Source organism: Mastomys coucha, unplaced genomic scaffold (assembly GCF_008632895.1).
Source record: "Mastomys coucha isolate ucsf_1 unplaced genomic scaffold, UCSF_Mcou_1 pScaffold22, whole genome shotgun sequence".
In the NCBI taxonomy this organism is placed as follows: domain Eukaryota; kingdom Metazoa; phylum Chordata; class Mammalia; order Rodentia; family Muridae; genus Mastomys; species Mastomys coucha.
Window position 1 is genome coordinate 250,105,077 of NW_022196905.1, and position 19,814 is coordinate 250,124,890.

General features: G+C 42.3%; 1 protein-coding gene across 1 annotated transcript in view; it reads right to left on the reverse strand.

Moving 5' to 3' along the window:
* The window catches only part of Cfdp1 (craniofacial development protein 1), a 96,200-nt gene that overhangs the window by 49,403 nt on the left and 26,983 nt on the right, over positions 1 to 19,814 (reverse strand). The window lies entirely within an intron of this gene.

Genomic DNA, 19,814 nt, shown 5'->3' on the forward strand with positions numbered 1-19,814 from the left:
CAAAAAACCCAGGGGAGAAGAGGGACGGTGAGACGGGAAGGATAAAATGGTCATTTTGAAAACCACTCAACCAGTCCTCCCTGCAGTATCAGCATAGTTATAACCTGTAAGCTGTCATCACTATACCAAGACTAACCACTAGCCTCACCTTCTACCAGAGTCTCCTACAAGGGTTAACAACAGCAAGCAAATGTAGACAGTCAGGACCATTAAAAATTATGTTTTGCAGGATCAGAGAAATGGCTCACTGGTGAAGAGCATTGGCTGGAGCCCCATGTGGTGGCACACACCTTTGATCCCAGCACTCGGGGCAAAGGCAGGTGGACCTTCATGAGCCTAGTCTACAGAGCTAATTCCAGGACAGCCAAGGAAACAACAGTAAAAGCCTGTTTTTAAAAAAAACAAATGAGAGAGGAGAGAGAGAGAGAGAGAGAGAGAGAGAGAGAGAGAGAGAGAGAGAGAGAGAGAGAGAGAGATTGCTACCAAGTTCCCAGTAAAAAGTATGTGTACCTTCCAAACTATTAAAATACTTATTTTGTGATTAACCTACCTCTTCTCTTCCTTCCCACCAACCCTGCCCACCCATGCTCCACTTTGGTGTGCTGGGTCATTGAACTCAGGGTTTTGTGAGTTAGGCAAGTACTCCATCACTGAGCTACACCCCTGATCATTCCCACATCTTTTATTAAATCAAATATTAGATGCTTTCTGAGAGGAGGTCATCTTCTTTAAGACAAGGACTTTTTTGTGTAGCCCTACCTGTCCAAGAATTCACTCTGTAGACCAGGCTGGCCTCAGACTCACAGAGATCCACTTGGCTTTGCCTCTCAAGTGCTAGGATTAAATGTGTGTGTCACCTCCACCCAGCTTGAAGAAATCATTTTAAAGAAGAAATACAAAGAACATTGAACTAGCCAGGCAGTGGTGGCACACACCTTTAATCCCAGCATTTGGGAGGCAGAAGCAGGTGGATTTCTGAGTTCAAGGCCAGCCTGGTCTACAGAGTGATTTCCAGGACAGCCAGGGCTACACAGAGAAACCCTGTCTCCAAAAACCAAAAAAAAAAAAAAAAAAAAAAAAAAAAAAAAAAAAAAGACTAGCTGTTGCTCTTCATTTCTTCCCTTACAAGCAAACCTGTGTTGGTGCTGGGTAGGGTGTGGTTCTGAGGCTTTGAGTGGAGAGTCTGGGTGTGAACTCTGAAGGTCCTGTCCCTCAATTGGTTCTTGATCAATCAATAAAGATGCTAGTGACCTATGGCTGGGCAGAAGAGGCTAGACTTTTGAGATCCCACAGGAAGGCTAGAAGACTAGATTTGCCACGCTTTGTGGAGAGAGAGAGCCACCAGCCATGAGAGATCTCGGGTGGAATGGCCATTGGCTGCTTCCTTGACTAGGCCTGGGGTAGTAGGGAGGAGATTAGAAACACAACTAAGCTAAAAGGCAAATTCGGAAGTGTTGAGCTGGGAGTGAAGGTAAGGGTACCAGGCTTAGAAGTGCCTGGACATTGAGCTAACAAAGCATATTAAAAATAAGTTAATGTATGTGTGTGTTTCATCCAGGGTGGCTCCTAGGTGGGGGCTGGTAGTGCAGTCTGCCCAGAGCTTAAAGCGGGGTGGCAGAAACTGCATGCTACAGTACTGTTTTGTTAAAAAGAAAAGGATCACTTACTAGCAAACTGTAGTCTACTGTAGCTCTTTATACTTTTGTATGAATATATTTTGTTGTTGTTGTTTGTTTTTAAGCAAGGTCTTACTGTAACCCATGCTGCCCTCAAACTCAGGTCAATTCTCCACTGAGGGGCCTCCAAAGCACTGGGATTGCGAGCCTGAGTCACTAGGCACAAATCCCATTTACTTCTGACAGCGAAACTTCTATCCCACGGGGCTGTTTTATATAAGTGCTAACTAATTCTTCTTTTAAACAAAGATACCACATGGAAGCAGAGGCAAGGGCAGGAGCCTTCTCAATGGACCTCAAAGGCTGCAGCAAAAGGTCCAGCTGAGATTCTGTTACAATGGCAGCCATAGATCTTGAGGCAATGGACAGTCTTACAGTTTATGTGCAAACTGTTGGCTCTGAAATCTAACCTGCAATTCAATAGCATGTCAGCTAGAATACTCAGGAATCACAAGAAGACAGAGCACTGGGCCACCCGTACTCAGGCATACAGTGTTTGGTACAATGCTCCGAATTATAGCCCTGACAAAGCTAAAGTCTAAAGGAAGACGGAGGAGGGGAGTGGGGGAAAGGGAGGAAAGGAAGGAAGAAGGAAAATGTTCACTGTGTTCATCTAGGAAAAAACACTTCAATGCTACCCCACCCAAAGTGAACATACAATCTTTACAACAGAAGGAAGGCAACAAACCTTAAGTGAGCCGAGAAGCCACTTTCCACGGTTTTGGTTTTTTTTGTTTTGCTTTTTCAAGACAGGGTTTCTCTGTATAGCCCTGGCTATCCTGGAACTCACTCTGTAGACCAGGCTACCCTTGAACTCAAAAATCTGCCCGCCTCTGCCTCTCAAGTGCTGGGATAAAGGCATGTGTCACCACTGCCAGGCTCACTTTCCACAGTTAACCCTGAATGCTCATTTGGGACCTATGCAGAAACAAGAACAAAGTCTGGGAGCACTGTGATGCACACAAAGGGCTGGAGCCCATCTTGATACCGCAGTGCTGTAATTTCAACATTTGTCAGGCTGAGGCAGGACTTCCTCACATTTGAGACTAGCCTGAATTATACAGTGAGTTATAGGTTGGCTTGGGCTAAAAAGCTAGAAGAGTGTTTTTGTCTCAAAAAACAAAACAAAGCATCAAACAAATCAACAAAACACCACTCCCACGAGCACCAATCTATTACTTAAAGCACCTTCTTGCCAGAAAATAAAGGTTTAATTTAATAATTAATCTTAAAATGGCCATTAATGCACAAAGCAAAATAGTCAAAGGTATCTGAAAGGGAGTCTGCACTCTACTTTCTGTTGCTTCTGAACCAGCAAAGGACCCTTTGCCTTCAACGAGGCCTCCAAGAGCTATCACTAAACCTACAGTTCTCAGGGTTGCAGGGACCTCACATCTTTCCAGGGAGTCGAAAAGGTTAAGATCACTTTTGTGACAACAATTAGACAATATTTCCCTTTTTCTCTTACGAGCTATGTTGGCATTTTCCACAGAGCATATATTATAACTCTGACATCTAGTGGAATTGCTAGGTAGCTGTAAATGAGCTGTCTTCTATGCAAACAGATACTAAGTAGATTTTAAAAATATAAAATAACACATTTCATACTAGAGTCCTTTTTGCTTTACAAAATATATACAAAATTATGCTAGCTACATTAATGGGATGAGTTTGCCATTTTATTACAAAATAATGCTTTAAATTTTTCTGTTTTAATTTACTATAGTAAATGTGCTAATAGGAGTCCTTAACAATCTATATGAATGAATACAAAGAAGACCTAAGAACAGCTTGAGAACCACTAACCTAAGCATTTATACTCGATACACACATTCATTCACTCACTCACTCACTGTGTGAGTGCAGATGCCTATACAGGTCAGAGGACAACTTAAGGTATCTGTTCTTGGATTCTCCTGTCTGTGTGTCCCAACCACAGATGAGCTGGGATTATAAAAGCATGCTACTGTACCTGGCCTTCCTTTCTGCAAACCCCAACTCCGGTCCTTATGCTTACTAAGCCATCTCCCTAGCCCCTAAGCACTTACAACATGTACGTTAAGCCAAGAGGCCTCACACATGCCTGTAATCACAGCCCTTCAGGGTAGAGGCAGGAAGATCAGCAGCCCTAGGCCAACTTGAGCTACAAGAGATCTTGTGTCAAACCACAAGAGGTGAGCATGGTGGAACAGTACTTTAATGCCAGCTCTTGGGAGGCAGACACAGGTGGATCTCTGTGATTTTGAGAACAGCATGATCTACACAGTGAGACTCTGCCTCAAACAAAAACAAACCATCAGGGGACTGGAGAGATGGCTTAGCAGTTAAGAGCACTGACTGCTCTTCCAGAGGTCATGAGTTCAGATCCCAGCAACCACATGGTGGCTCACAACCATCCGTAATAAGAAACAAATAAAAACCTATGGGCCGGAGCGAGTAGGGCCGGAACAAGAGAGAGAAGGGGAGGGGGCAGGGGTGGGGAATTAAAAAGCAAAACAAAAAAAAACTATCAGAGAAAGGCTGGGAAGATGGCTCAGTGGGTCTAAAGCAAGTGGCAACCTGAATACAGTCCCTATGTGAAGTGGAAGGAGAACGTGACTGCTGTGAGTTGCTAGGAGTTCCATAGGTGCATGTGCACACACCATATCATACACTTAGGAAATAGATAGGAAGTTAGAACAGGTCAGTTGGGTTTTTTTGTTTCAGTTGTGGTTTTGAGACAGGGTTTCTCTGTGTAGCCTTGGCTGTCCTGTAACTCACTCTATAGACCAGGCTGGCCTCCAACTCAGAAGTCTGCTTGGCTCTGCCTCCCAAGTGCTGGGATTAAAGGCGTGCGCCACCACTGCCTGGTTTAACTTTTTTTTTTTTTATTCTGAACTCTTGATCATGCTACTTCTACCTCTTGAGTGCTGGGATTATAGGCATACAACCATGTTCAACTACAAAAATAATTCTTTAAAAAACTGTAGTTATATTTATTTGTGTGTATATATATGTATGCACATGAGTATGTATGTGTATATCACAGCAATATGTAGAAATCAGAAGACAACTGGCAGGAATTAGTTACATCTTCTAACATGTGGTTCCTGGGGACTGAACTCAGGTTGGCAGGCTTGGCAGCAAGCCCCTTTACCCACTAAGCCATCTTGCTGGTCCAGAAAAATAATTTTTATTGAGCTCTTCTGGACCAAAATGTATATTAAGATGCCCTATCTCATTTTATTTTCAAAACAGTTCTATGATACTAGGAATTATGATTTCATCTTTTCATCTAAAGAAATGAAGCAAAGTTGAACCAGGCAAGTCTATCCAGTCCAAAGCATAAAAATTACACTCTCCCTGCTTCCAAAGAAAGCAGCCATGCCATACTCTTCCCTCTACTGTAAAATCCAAGGGGCCCACAACAACAGTTCCAAGATTTCAGTCTAGAGAGCAACAAGGACTAAGAACCTACTAAGACTCAACACTCCAGTGGCAGCGCCAGCTGTGTGTCCATGGGTGTCTTACACTGAGAGCTGGGAACACACCCCTGTTTACGAGATGGTTACTGATCAACCACAGCAGACCAGTCAGCTGGCTTCAAGTACACAGATCAGTTCTCTAAGGAAGTAATGCACAATTACCTATTGAAGGGCTCCAGATCCAACCAGAACCAGAACACACGTTAGAAAAAACAAAATCTCCAACAAGGAACATTTTATTTTCCATGCTCTATGTGCAAACTGCTAACTAAAGATGAAAATTAACTTTATCTACTTAAGACTAAGAAAACAACTCATGACCTCACTGTTTAAATCAGATCAGAGGCTTAGTTTCCTATCCAGGAGCAGACCGTTCTGGCTTGGAGGTGAAGCAGTGACAGTATGCTGGGTGCACCTTTCTGCAGCCACTGCTCTCAGCTGACCAAGTGTATGCTCTAAAATACCCTTCAGACCTGGGTTTACTCAGCTCTACTTGCTGAGAGAAAAAGCAAGCACATTTCCTAGGCCACAGGCCCCATTTAACATCTTAATAATCTCATTGTACTCGTTCTTTGATTATATTCTTGAGTGAGTGCATGTGAATCTGTCTGTCTGCACTCAAGCTATGGTGCAAATGTAAAAGTCAGATGATAGCCTGAAGGAGTCCGTTTTCTCCTTCTACCCTGCAGTTCCTAGACAGAGAACTCGAGTTGTCAGGCTTTGTGGTTAACACCTTTACCTGCTATGGCATCTTCCTGCCCTTACCCCATCTATTCTTGCTTATCCTTACATATCCATACTCCTATGGATCCCTCTCTGAATAAAGTGGCTGGATGATCTCTTTAATATGTAGGAAAAAATAAAAATAATCCATACAGATATATATTCATTACTAAATGCTTACAGGAAGATGCCTTAGGGTTTTATTGCTGTAAAGAAACACCATGATCACAGCAACTCGTATAAAGGAAAATACTTAATTGGGGATGGATTACAGTTTCAAAGGGTTAGTCCATTATCATGATGTTGGGAAACATGACTGCAAGCAGGCGTACATATTGTTAGAAGAGTTGGGTTCTACATCATTCATCTACATTTTTTGTTTGTTTTTGTTTTTGTTTTTTTCGAGACAGGGTTTCTCTGTGTAGCCCTGGCTGTCCTTGAACTCAGAGATCCACCTGCCTCTGCCTCCCAAGTGCTGGGATTAAAGGCAAGCACCACCACTGCCCAGCCTGAGTTCTTGATCCACCAGCAGCAGAAGGCAACTATGTGCCACACTGGGCATAGCTTGAGCATAGGAGAGTCCCCAAAGCCCACTTCCACAGTGACATACTTCTTTCAGCAAGGCCACACCTATTCCTACAAGGCCATACCTCCTAATGGTACCATTTCCTGTGGGGCAAACATTCAAACACATGAGTCTATGGGGATATACTTATTCAAATCACCACAGAAGGTCTAGAAATGTATAACAGAAATGTAACTTAAAATTCTACAGTAGCCATTCTAAAGTAACAACCTTATTTTTAATTATTTGCTTAACCTAATGCATCTAAAATGTTATATCAAAAATATCATCATTATAGAAATTGAGGCTTGCTTATTCTCATTAATTCTTCAAACTTCAGTGTGTTATGCTTCCAGTGACTCTCTTTTAGACTAACCTCTCCCCAATGCTCCACAGACACACAGACCACTACATCAGACACTAGAGGCCTAAAATAAAGTACCTTACAACTATCCACAACTCTAGCTCCAAGGGACTTGACCTCCTTTCCTGGCATCTGGGATACCAGGCATGCATATAGTGCATATACATACACAGAGGAAAACACTCATACACATAAAATAACACTAAAATTTAATAATGTTTGTAAGATTAAAAGTTAAATTAAAAAGATGAGTAAGACTAGAAGACAGACTTTACACATATGAACACATTTCAGATAGTCACATGAAAAGACATTATTAGTCTAATGACTAAAATAAGCTAAAATGACAGGAAATACCACTGCATATTTACTGAAATAAAAGACAGACCACACCAAATGTAGACAGGATATGGCCAGTCAGAACTCTCATGGGCCAATAGCAAAATAAAATGGAACGACCATCCTAGAGAACTGTTTGTTGTAACATTTAACACTTTTAACCTGACTTAGCATGCCCACTCCTAAGTATTTATCCAAAGGAAGTAAAAATGTTTGACTATGAAAGGCCAGGAGGCTGAGAGTGGTGATGCATGCCTGGAACCCCAGGAGCTTAAGAGCAAGTCAAAGCCTGCCCTGCCAAAGTTACACAAGACAACCACCCATCACATCTCCATACTCCCCACCCCATCCCAAAAATGATTTAAAAATAACCATGAGCTGGAGAGATGGCTCAATGAGTAAAGGCACTTTCCAGTAAGCCTGACAATCTGAGATCCATCCCTGGAACCCACAATGTAGAAAGATAGAACCAAATCCCTAAAGTTGTCTTGTGACTTCCACTTTTACAAGTGTGTAAACACACACATACACAAAGAAAATTTTAAAATGTTATAAACAAGGCCAAAAAACCCATAAGCCAGCCTACCAGTAGGATGGATGGGCACAGTCTGCTACATTTATACAATGGAGATAAGACAGGACTAAACTACTAATACACACACCAAGGAAAATCTCAAAACACCAAGTCAAAGAAAGAAGCCAGGAACAAACTGCAAAATAACGTACAATTTGCTTACATGAAGTTCTGAAATAGGGAGAACTAACATAGGTGCCAGGTGCAGAGGCGTAGGACAGGGTATGAAGAAACTTTCTGGAGTGATGACATAAAACATCACACTTGGGGTTTGATATGTACAATTGTCAAAACCCACTGAGCTGAAGGAACAGTGAAAGGTCCTGTGATTACTAACCTACTACTTTCTGTCTTGAAAGCTACATGCTACGAGGTCAAAATAGAAACAATCAACAGATGCTGCTAAATCCTCAATGAATAAGCTTACATACAGATGAAGAGTAGAGTATGGAAAATTCTCACTCAAAATGTTCCCCTTCTTTCTTTTATCATACAGTGCCATGGGCCTACACAAATCTCCTCAATTTTACTAGTCATTTATAAATGATATTAATGCACACTAACTGCAACTAAGACCATATGCTTTTCTCTGAAATCTTATTTTCAATCAAGGTCCAAATTTTAAAAAAGAAAGAAAAGAAAAAGAAAAAGAAGGAAGGAAGGAAGGAAGGAAGGAAGGAAGGAAGGAAGGGGAAATAAAGTATTCTAGAGAAGCTATAAGAAGATACGAAACACATGTGAAGGGTTAGGGAAAAATCTAGTCAGTTGAATCTCAAGAAAACAGGAATCTAAGCTATCTAGCATGCTTGAAATGAAAAGGAAAACAGAGAAGTGGAGAAGTTTCCTTGGGTGTGGTGATACACAGCTTTAATCCCAGGAGGCAGAGGCAGGGGAGTATCTGTGAGTTAGCGACCAGCCTGGGCTACATAGCAAGCTTCAGGTCAGCCAGGGCTACATACATAGTTAAACTTGTCTCAAAAAAGAAAACAAAAAGTAAGTTATGCCTCTACTTTTCACCTCTCTACCACAGCTTCCAAGAAACATTCCCCAAAGCTATATTACATTACACTGCCTTAGCAAAACACAGTATCAGACCAGGAAGCACAGTGTTTTAGCTTATGTCCCTTACAGCTATACCACCCAACGACTTTATGCATCACAGCCTAAACACATTGGTAATGGGGCACTACATATCAAAATCCCTTCAGCACACTATAATCTGGAACCTGTGCAACAGGGGAGAAAATAACTTAAAGGCTTTCCTGTTGTCCACAAGACAGCCCGAGGTAAGCACAGGAAAGGCTGACGGAATACCATGTGTTTCCTGGCTAGGAAACAAGGCTACCAGGCACATGGCAGGGCTTCTGCGAATTCCAATAAGGAAGTGCATTCTGAAACGTTACTGTGGAAACAACACTTCCACAGAGACAAGTTGACATGAAAGAAGGGAAATAGCAGACATTGCAAACTAGGCCTGTGGGGGTGAGTAAAGAACGCCCTACATGCCCATGCTTGAACTGTGTGATTAAGCTGTGGTGCCATTCCAGTGCATTTTTGGCATTGTACACTGTTTCAGACTTATCTACTTGCTGGACACAAGCTGTGAACCCACACCAACCTGCTGTCAGAAGAGAATAGACATTCATAAAGGATAGCAAGTCTCCAGAGACAAAAGTTTACTTGTTGCTTTTTTGTAAACATGATGCTAAAGATCATTATGTATATATGTACTATGGACAGAGAGAGAGGGAGAGAGAGAGAGAGAGAGATTGTTTTGTTCACTTCGAATTTCACCAAATGCAATTCACAACTGTGTACTAGTTGTTCAGTGTGCCGACTAGTTTTTATGTCAACCTGACACAAGCCAGAGACATCTGAGAGGAAGGAATGTCAATTGAGAGAACTCCTAATATCAGGCGGTAGGCAAGATTGAAGGGCATTTTCAATTAATGATTGGTGTAAGAGGGCCCACACATTGTGGATGGTGCTACCTTGGTCAGTTAGCTCTGGGTATATAAGAACGCAGGCTGAGCAAGCCATGGAGAACAAGCCAGTAAGCAGCACTTCTCCATGACCTGTGTTTCAGCTCCTGCCTCCAGGTTCCTGAGTTCCTTCCTGACTGTTTTCCATGATACAGTGGCATGGAAGTATAAGCAAAGCAATTCCTTTCCTCCCCAAGGTTCTTTTGGTCAGGGCATTATTCATCACAGCAACAGAAACCTAAGACACTCAGAAACATGAAAAAACCAACAGAGCATCTGTGAGGGACGGCTAAGACAAACTAAACATTTACCACAGTAAATTATCACTCACTATTTTAAAAGCTCACCAAAAAGAAAGGGAACCTCTACACTTAAAGGAGGAAGTGAAAAACCACAGTGGTGCTCATGACCTGACAGAACGACTGAGGGCTAGGAGCGGGTTTTAATAACTTCCGGGCCTGGGTTTTGTAAACCAAATCAAAACATGACTTGTCGTGGTATTACAGTGCTGAGAGCGGAAACCTAAGCTCTGATGACATCGAGAAGATGGACTGAGGACAAAGCTCATTAATGTCGCAGGGAGCAGAGTAAAGAGCTCACCTCTGCTCAGGTTGTAGGAAGATGTGTCTCTTCTAACACAATGAATTGCGTCAGCAATGAAGTGGGGATTCAAGACTATAATCCTAACCACAGTACCTCAGTGTTCTAGAGATTCTGAACCACAAATTTACATTCAAAGTTAGCCTAAGCCAAAGCTCAAATCAGGGCACCAAAGAAACATAAATTTATACCCAGTTTTTGATGACACACAGAAAACAAGACTTTAAGAATAAGATCCTGAGCCAGGCAGTGGTGGTGCATGCCTTTGATCCTAGCACTTTCAGGGGCAGCGGCAGGAGGATTTGAGTTCGAGGCCAGCCTGGTCTGCTCCAGGACCAGCACAGCCAAGGCTATACAGAGGAAAAAAAAAAAAAAAGGAATAAGATCCTGGCTGGGAATGATAGTTGTATGCCTTTCTTTAATCCCAGCACTTGGAAGGCAGAGGCAGGTAGATTTCTGGATTCGAGGCCAGCCTGGTCTACAGAGTGAGTTCCAGGACAGCCAGGGCTATACAGAGAAACCCTGTCTCGAAAAACCAAAACCAGATTAAGATCCCATGAAAAAGAAGCAAATTTGAAAACTAAACAAGGATTTCTAAAATATGGAAAACTTAGCCACTGAAATTGTTTAGGTTGTGTTGAAGAAACAGTGAAAGCACAGGAAACAAGCAAAAAGCTGTTCAGAAATAATGAGGTGGGCAGCAAAGGAAAGTTAGTCAATTTACAGAAAGGAAACCTACCTGCCTAACAGGAATTCCAGGAGACAGAATACAAAAAATGCAAGAGAATGCCAGAGAATTTTCCAGCCGGATAAAAGTCATAAAATCTCAGATTTAAGGAACATAACAAAATCTATACACAAGCTGAAAGATAATAATGTATCATCCTAAGTGAGGTAACCCAGACCCTAAAGGACATGCATAGTATGTACTCACTGATCAGTGGATATTAGCCAAAAAGTACAGAATACCCTTGATACAATCCAAAGACTGTGAGAAGTTTCACAAGGAGGAAAGCCCCAATGAGGAAGGATGCTTCAATCTCACTTAGAAGGGGGAACAATATAATCACAGGAGGCAGAAGGAGGGAGGAGCCTGGACAAGAGTGGAGAGGGTGAGTGGAAAAGGGATGGGGATTGGAAACAGGAGAGAAGACCAGAGGGCTAGGAGAATGAATGGAAATATGAAGCTTCTGGGGGTGAGGGGTGGGGGGGACCCTCAATAAAGTTCCAGAGACCTGGTATGTGAGAGACTCCCAGGACTCAGTGTGGGTGGCCTTAGCCGAAATGCCCAACAGTGGGGAGAGGGAACCTGAAGAGACCACCTCCAGTAGATAGGGACCCAAGTAGAGGGATGGTGTCAAAATTTCTGACCCAGAGCTGGGTGGTGGTGGCGCACGCCTTTAATCCCAGCACTTGGGAGGCAGGTAGATTTCTGAGTTCGAGGCCAGCCTGGTCTACAGAGTGAGTTCCAGGACAGCCGGGGCTCCACACAGAAACCCCGTCTTGAAAAACAAAAACAAAAAACAAAATTTCTGACCCAGAATTGTTCCTGTCTAAAAGAAATGCAGGGACAAAAATGGAGCAGAGACTGAAGGTAAGGCCGTCCAGTGACTGGGCTAAATTGGGATCTATTTCATTGTGGGGGAGGAGGGCATCAAAACCTGACACTATTACTGATGCTATGTTGTGCTTGCAGGCAAGAGCCTAGCATGGCTGTCTGTCCTCTGACAAGGCCCTACCAGCAGCATCTGTTTCACAGATGCAGATACAGCCAACCATTGCTGAGGTCAGGGATCCCTATGGAAGAGTTGGGGGAAGGATTGAAAGCAGTGAAGAGGATGGCAACTCCATAAGGAGACCAACAGTGTCAATTAACCTGGATCCCTGGGAGCTCCTGGAGACTAACCCACCAACCAAAGAGCATACATGGGCTGGTCCGAGGCCCCAACACACTGGTAGGGGAGGACTGCCTTGTCTGCCCTCAATCAAAGAGGATGCACCTAATCATGTAGAGACTTGAGGTCCCAGGGAAGGGGGATACCTGGGGGTGGGGGGCACCTTCTCAGAGGTAAAGGGGAGGGGAAATGGGATGAAGAACAGTGGGAGGGAGACTGGGAAGGGCGGCAATATCTGAAATGTAAATTTTTTTTTTTTTTTTAAAGAACAAAATTAAAAGGACTTATTGGATTGGATGCAGGGTGGGGCAGAGAGGATGAAGAATCCTGAGGTTTGGGCCCACATGAGCAAGAGCACAGTGTACACCCCCCTTGCCCCTGAACACATAGAAGGGATGTGCGGGTGGAACTGCAGGATTGGAAAGAGGCTTTTGGAATAACATCAGGGCTCACCAAGAGAAGAGAATGAGAGACCGGCCCAACAATTGCCATAGCATAAAAGACTTCCCTCAAACTTTTCTTCCTCCACACTCTCAAACAGCTGGCTTGAAGGGCAGGCTCTCAACTGAAAATGGAAGGCAGGGTAAGGCACAGGCTTCCCACTCATCCTCAAGTCAGCCAATGCTGAAAGAGCATCCAGTACAGCTAGTAAGCCTATTGTGCTTTATGGTGTTAAACATTCAGGCTTCCTAGGTCAAAGTCATATGCTTCTTAGACTGTCATCTTCTCACCCTTTCACTTCTTTAGGCTTTTCTAGATCATCTGTTTTCAAAGATTTAAATTATTTCATTTTACATTTATAATAGCTTTGCTTGGTTTGTAGGGTTTTGGCAAGAACGCCAGACCATGTAACTGGATACAGCAAAAGCAGGTCAGCCTGGTTTTCATCTTCAACCAAAATGATTAGAACACAACTGCTCAGCCTCTCCTGTAAGAAAAACCCCCAACTGAAATTACAAATTTAATGAATGTGATCTTGCTATATACTCATAACCATCCACAAAATAATACTAAGATTCTTGTACCAGAACTTTGGTCAGAGCAAACTGTCACGCTCCGAGTGAACAGCACACTTCACCGACGTTAGAGCAGGAGAATAGTAACTCCCGCACGAGCAGCACAGTATTTTTAAAGGATCACTATTAATAATGCAGTCCCTGAAGTGGCTCACAATTTCTCTCTTTAATTTTTTTGTATTTATTTATTTTTGTTATGGGAGAGGGAGACGACCATGAGTATGACATTCTGTGTATGGAGGCCACTGGACAGCTCTCAGGGGTCAGTCCTCTCACGAGGCTGGGCAACAAGCACCTTCCTGGCCGTGCCATCTGTAAGCACATCTATTTGTAATTAACAAAAAAATCTCCACAAATAAAACTTTGTACTACAAAAATGAGAGGGAAAAAAAATTTCCAAAGTAGAATAGGAAACAAACCAAACTGGAATTTAATATATCTAGATATATTAAACAAAGAAACCTCTTATCAAAAACCAGTCTAATTAGACAAACAAGAATATATGGCACCACCCAGTCTTAGAACTGCTTGGTGCACCTGAGTGCTTGCTGTCTCAGGGTTAGTTCTGCCCTCTAGTGCATGCTCAACGCTTACACTGTCACTAACCAGGAGACTACTCCATCCCTAGATGATTACAGTACTCTGTGAACGACGGGCTTCACCTCATTCTTCACAAGCCCATCCCCATCCTTAAGCTGAGTGAATTCTACAAGTGCAGGAATTTCACGTGTCCATTCAACACATGCAGAAAGGCTCCAAAGTACTTCACTATATTTCACACCATGAGAAGTGTAGCACAGTTAAGACCATAATACAACAAAAATGGTCTATAATATAGAGACACCTCTCCAGCTCTCTAATTTTACTTTTTTAAAAGATTTATTATTATTATTATTATTATTATTATTATTATTATTATAAATAAGTACACTGTAGCTGTCTTCAGGTACACCAGAAGAGGGCATCAGATTTCATTATGGGTGGTTGTAAGCCACCATGTGGTTGCTGGGATTTGAACACACAACCTTTGGAAGAGCAGTCGGTGCTCTTACCCGCTGAGCCATCTCACCAGCCCTCTAATTTTACTTTTAAAAAACTTCACACACAGATCTTTTGTTGTTGTGTTATTTTGTTAAGACAGGGTTTGCTAACATCCCTGGCTTGCCTAGAATTTGATGTGTGGACCAAGCTGGCATCAAACCTGCAGCAATCTATCTTCTTGCCTCTGCCTTTCAAACTCTGGGATTAAAGACTTCAGTCACCACACCGAGCTAGAGGTCTTTTTTTTTTTTAAGAACAGTTTAAAAGCACCTAAGGAGGCTGGAGATGGCTCAGTGGTTAAAAGCATTGGTTGTCTTGCAAGGAACCTTATAGGTTCAGTTCCTAGAACCTACAGGGTGGCTCATAACCATCTCCTTAACTCCACCCTCTAAGGAATGTAACATCTTCTGGCTTCTGTGGGCATCAGGCACATGATACACAGAAACAGGTATGGGCAAAACTCCCATAGACACAGATTAAAATTTTTAGAAAAATAATAGAGCTGCTCTAGCTACTGTCTAATTCACAAAGTCTTGTAGGGAAATATCCAAGAAGAATGAAAACCCCCAGTAACGCAAAAGTTCGTACATGAATGTCCACAAAACATTTGCAATAGCCAAACATAAGAACCATCCTAAGTCCATTAATTAGCACCTACGTAAACAAAATGGAGTAAAATCTTACATTTGTCCACAAAGGGCATAAAAAAGAGTAAATTATAGAGAGATGCTGCAACATAAATAAATCCTGAAGATATTAACAAGTCAGAATGGGGACTGGGGAGGAACCTCAGTGATTAAGAGGATTGTTGCCTTTTGTTTTGTTTTTTGAGACAGAGTTTCTCTGTGTAGAACTGGCCGGTCCTAGAACTCACTCCATAGACCAGGCTGGCCTCAAACTCACAGAGATCCACCTGCCTTTGCCTCCTGAGTGCTGGGATTAAGGTATGCCACCACCACCTGGCTTGACTTACTGCTCTTATAGAAGACCCAGGTTCGCCAGGCAGTGGTGGCGAACGCCTTTAATCCCAGCACTTGGGAGGCAGAGGCAAGCAGATTTCTGAGTTCAAGCCTAGCCTGGTCTGCAGAGTGAGTTCCAGGACAGCCAGGGCTACAGTCTCTGTGTAGAACCCTGTACTGAAAACCAGTATATATATATATGTATGTGTGTGTGTGTGTGTGTGTGTGTGTGTGTTTATACAAAGAATATATATATATATATGTGTGTGTGTGTGTGTGTGTACAAAGAATATATGTGTGTGTGTATTCTTTGTATACACACACACACACACACACACACACACACACACACACACACACACACACACCTTAAAAAGAAAAAAGGAAATATTGGGATTCCTATCATGAGATGCCTGATAGGACCCAGAAAGTCCATGGGTGGTTAAGGATGCAGATAGAGAGTAACCAGTAACAAGACTAGTGTTATAGCTGCCCATTACTATGAACATATCCTGTGTGTATGCCAGAAACTAATAAGTGGTAAAATTCAAATTGATAAATTACATAGTGTCACATTTAGTTTCATTAAACTTTTGTTGTTTTTGTTTTGTTTTGGGCCAGGTTTGGTAATACACACCTGCAACCCCACCTGTAACCCCGGCACTCAAAGGTTGAGGCAAGAGGATCACAGGCTTGAGGTCAGCCTAGCTATATAGTAAGATTCTGCAATCAAAAAGAAATAAATAAATATTCCAATTACACTTTTTTTGTTTGTTTGTTTTTCGAGACAGGGTTTCTCTGTGTAGCCCTGGCTGTCCTGGAACTCACTCTGTAGACCAGGCTGGGCTCGAATTCAGAAATCCTCCTGCCTCTGCCTCCCAAGTGCTGGGATTAATGGGGTGCGCCACCACTGCCAGGCTCCAATTACACATTTCGAAACAATGCATTGTTTTCTTAAAGAAAAATCACTTTCCAGTCTCTCATATAATCAGAGGTCACGTTTAAAATATCTATTTTTCTTTATTATTAGTATATACAAATAAACTTTTACTCATGACATCCTAGACAGTTCTGTTGGGACCCTGCTGGAAGTCTGTCTTCTTCAACTGAACCACTCAAGGGACTCAGCTCTGGAGTGTATGCAAGCTTACATCAACTGTAAACATGTCATGGGAGAAAAAAATATGAACATATTCAAGCAACAAAACAAAAACCAAGCCAACTACGATATTCAAATTCTAGAAACATTTCCTTCCAATACTGTGGCTGTTTAATTTCTATTACTTTGAGAGAAATGGTTGCTGTTCTTTATCAAAACTCAAAGATTATGTTTATTTAAAAACTAAAAATAAGCTAAATTCATAATTACCAACTTCCGAGGACTCTGGGAAAGATCACATTAGCTGTTTAGACAGAAAATGTATCCACAAATGTGAGGTTCCTGGGACAGTCACAGACACGGACAACTGACAGACCACTGGATCAGCTGTTATTTACTGTTGGTTTTCAGTGAAAAAATCTTATGCAGTCCAGATGGACCACAGACTCACTATGCAGTCAAGGCTGGCCTTCAACTCCCTGCTGCCTTCACTTCTAGGTACTAAGATTACAGACCATTCATTACCCAGCTTATCAATTTTAGACTTAATCTTCATATGGCTCTATGACAAATCTTTTCTGTCTTTGGGACAAACACTGCCTAATTGGATACCACCAGGAGGTTGCTTGAGATTCAACAACAAAGCCTTTTTTCTATATCCAAGAGGCAGGGAAAAAAAAATGGGAAAAACAACTCAGTGCTTATAGCAAGGACTGTGAGTTCTGATGAGACTAACAGAGTAATGCATGTTAGAGTGGAAAAAAAGAGCAAGTGTGGGGTTGAAGCCCAGCCAGTTACCAGCTGGTAGAAGCTAGATGCAAGAATTCAGTGTGCAGAGGAAGAGAGAGAGATCAAGAGGCTTGGATGATGAAGCCATGGGAATTTAGACACAGTAAGCATTGTGCTTTCCGCTACCAAATGTAACAGCCTGATGCTGTCCTCTAATTAAAAAAGGGTTTGCTCCATTCCTGACACACAGACTCTGGCTTTTTATAGCCTAAGCAGCATGCTATTTTAAACATGTGGAGGAAATGCATTTTCAGTTACAAATACTGGCTCCTCTGCATCTGTCCTTATTTGTTACTGAAAGATGTGGGACAGGATGTTTTACTCTTCTGCACTGGTTTTCCTGTATTGCTTAAATCTGTTTAGAGAAAACGAAACACACAGTTTCTATAAACTGAAGCAATTCGCAAAGTGGTGGTGGGGGGCAGGGAAAACCTTATACTTATTACTTTTCTTTTATATATTAGATGGCTCCTGAAAATTCTTCCCTTGAAAAGACCTTCCATGCATGTAGAATCTGTTGCAGATTCTAACGTTTTCAAGGATAAAACGAGTCTACTTTCAAACCCCCAAGCAGATGGCATTCCAAGCAGTTTTCTGAGACACAAGTCAGAAAAACAAGCAGATTATCCTTGAAGGGCCACTTGAAATTTTAAATATCCCATATTCATGCACTTTACTCAGATACTTAGATATTCTATACTCTGGTATATCCCATTATAGCTCTCAAAGAATTTGGTTAGCATAGGTTTCATTCACCTCTTTTGTAAGGGAGGCAGTAGGTCATTAATCCACTGAGAACTAGCTCACTAGAATAGCTACCCTCCACCCTAGGAGCTCTTGTGTGCAGCCTGTCGATGACTCCTTCCCTCCTGGAGTCAGATCCTTCTCAGCCCTTTCTCAGCAGAGCCTCCATGTTGACCCTTGTCTATGCCAGGGCTATAAGGCTCAGCTTTGGGAGGAATCCGTCTCTGTCAATTTAAAGAGACTGTCCTATGTTGATATCCAATCAGCCCAGATTCGTTTAGAAATAGTCTGCTCAGCCAGTCTTCAGGACAATCAACACCACTGATAGGTAACAGAAAACGCAGTTAGCAGTTTCTGAGAGAGGCCTCTCTTCCTTTCACCCCATCTTCTGGGTCTCCCTGGAATCACTTTTCACAGAAATAAATGGCTTGCATGTAAACCTTTGTCTTGGATTCTGCTACTAAGTAAGTGTATACCACTTTAACATTATTAAGAGCCAGGCTAAAGAGATGAAATTTTGCCTACACAGTTTAATAGGAAAAATCTGGTGGATTTTTAATGGGAGAAAAAAATGTAAAATAAAATTTTTCTGTTTGTCAGGCATGCTGATATACACCTTTAATCCCAACATTCAGGAGGAAGAGGTAGATAGATTTTGATAAGTTTGGCACTAGCCTGATCTATATAGTTAGCTCTGGGCAAGGCCATCCCTATATAGTACAACTCTGTCTTAAAAACAAGAAAAACGCCGGGCGGTGGTGGCGCACGCCTTTAGTCCCAGCACTTGGGAGGCAGAGGCAGGGGGATTTCTGAGTTCGAGGCCAGCCTGGTCTACAGAGTGAGTTCCAGGACAGCCAGGGCTACACAGAGAAACCCTGCCTTGGGGGGGGGGGGGGGGGACAAGAAAAACAAACAAACAGCAACTTTCCTGTTCAAAACAAAGGTGACTGTGTTTAGCGAGGTGGCAGTCCCCATCTAAAAGGTCACAGAAGTCAGCTTAGGAGCCTGGCCTACCTAGAACTCTCTGCTGGCTGGTCAGAGGTGCCCCTGTGATGAAGTCTATGCTCATTCCCTTAAAGCCTACTGCCTTTGGCTTCTCTTATTTACTTTTTACATATGTTAAAAGAAGAACTTTTGCTTTCTCAAAGAGAAAGGGGCTGGCAGTGGTGGCCCACACCTGTAGTCCCAGCACTTGAGAGGCAGAGGCAGGCGGATTTCTGAGTTCAAGACCAGCCTGGTCTACAAAGTGAGTTCCAGGACAGCCAGGGCTACACAGAGAAACCCTGTCTCGAAAGAACAAAAACAAACAAACAAAAACAAAAACAAAAAACAAAAAAGAGAAAGGGAATTCTAATCTTCAACTAAAAATAAAGTATGAAAAGATCAAAAAAGGTAAACTATCAATGTTTCTTTTTTTAAAATAATTTTTGACTATTTTCTTTGAGAGAGGGGCTTACTCTGATGCCTAGTCTAGCCTTGAACTTCTTCGCTCACATGATCTATCTATCTCAGTCTCCAAGTGGTTGGGACTACAAATGTAGATAGATCCCTGTGCCTACCTGACCTTCTGATGTTCCTTTGCCATCAGGGGGCTGCAACTAAGTACTCAATTCAAAATTTATTAAATGTTCTGATGAACTGCTAATGTCATGCAAAGATAATATTTTTTAGGTATGCAATTTACATGTTCAGCTTTGTGATTAACTTCTTTTAGACTGGGATTATATTGGTTTTGTTTTAAGACAGGGTTTCTCTGTGTATCCCTGGCTGTCCTGGAACTCACTCTATGGACCAGGCTGGCCTGGAACTTGAAATCTGCCTGCCTCTGCCTCCCAAGTGCTGGGACTAAAGGTATGTGCCACCACCCACCTGGCCAGGTTGGGATTATTAAATAAGTAATCCATGCTAATTTTTCTAGCAAAGTCCATCTGGGTAAATAAATACTTCTGACAAGGCAGAGTTTCATTCCCTATATCACAAAGGA